Below are 1162 nucleotides of genomic sequence, written 5' to 3'. Positions count from 1 at the left end.
TGAAGACCCTCACTCACATATGGAGACTTTTTGTGACTATTGTGATGCAATTTCTCAAACCGGAGTTACTCAAGACCAAATCCGATGGGTATTGTTTCCTTTTACCTTGATCGGTACCGCAAAGCAATGGTTGAAGAGCCTAGACAAGGCTACCCTTGGTATTGATTCATGGAAGAAGTTAGCACTTGCCTTCTACAAGAAATTCTACCCTCCGGAGAAGACTAATATGTTGAGAGCCCAAATCACCGGGTTCAAGCAAAGGGATGAGGAATCATTATATGAAGCATGGGAGAGATTTAAGGACACTTGTCGTTCTTGTCCACACCATGGACTTAGTGAGTGGTTCCTTGTGCAACAATTTTGGAACGGCCTATATGAAGACTCCCGCAATGTTCTTAATATGGGATCCAATGGGATGTTTACCGAAGTTGATGACAATCAAACATGGGCCAAAATCGAAGAGATGGCGGTTCATAATTCCCAATATAGTAGGCCTCGAAAGGCCACAAGAGGAGGAAAGCATGAGGTAGATTCCATCACTTAATTGGGTGCTCAACTAAGTGCTCATATCGACACCATCAATTTGAAGTTTGAGAAGGCCATGGCTAAGCTTGATGAAGCTTCCAAATCACCCAAACAACATGTTAATGCTATGGTGGTATCATACTCAATTCCAAGTGGAGTATGTGAAAGTTGTGGAACCTTGCGACATGATCAAAGCGAATGTAGGGGAACAAATGAACAAGTCAATGCTTTCCAAGCATACAAGAGTGGCACCCCTTATTCCAACTACTATAATGAGAACACCAAATTCCATCCAAATCTCTCATACAAGAGCCAAAATGTCCAAAACCCCCAACCAACAAACATACACCCCACCTCCAATGAGAAACCAAGCTCAAAGACCCTTTTTCAACCAAAGCCAAGGTTACCAAAATCAACCTTCCTACAACCAATCAAATGACCAAAACTTTGATGTTCAAAAAGCGGTCCTTCAAATGCAAAAGAACCAACAAGAATTTTTCACCCAAATGCAAAAAGATAGCCAAGCTAAAGAGATCACCATCAACAACATTCTTGCCCACACCAAAATGATAGAAACTCAAATGAGTCAATTAGCATCTTCTAGCTCTCAAAGACAAAAGGGGTAATTACCGCCTCA

At 41.7% G+C, this 1162-nt stretch overlaps 1 non-coding gene across 1 annotated transcript; it reads right to left on the bottom strand.

The window, feature by feature from the left end:
• Positions 1–226: 226 nt before the first annotated feature.
• LOC141650145 (small nucleolar RNA R71) lies at positions 227–333 on the bottom strand. Its single transcript, XR_012546199.1, has one exon. It is a non-coding gene; the product is annotated as a small nucleolar RNA R71 (small nucleolar RNA).
• Positions 334–1162: the final 829 nt, after the last annotated feature.

Source organism: Silene latifolia, chromosome 3, assembly GCF_048544455.1.
Source record: "Silene latifolia isolate original U9 population chromosome 3, ASM4854445v1, whole genome shotgun sequence".
Taxonomy (NCBI): domain Eukaryota; kingdom Viridiplantae; phylum Streptophyta; class Magnoliopsida; order Caryophyllales; family Caryophyllaceae; genus Silene; species Silene latifolia.
This window is presented reverse-complemented; position numbering and strand designations above follow the sequence as displayed.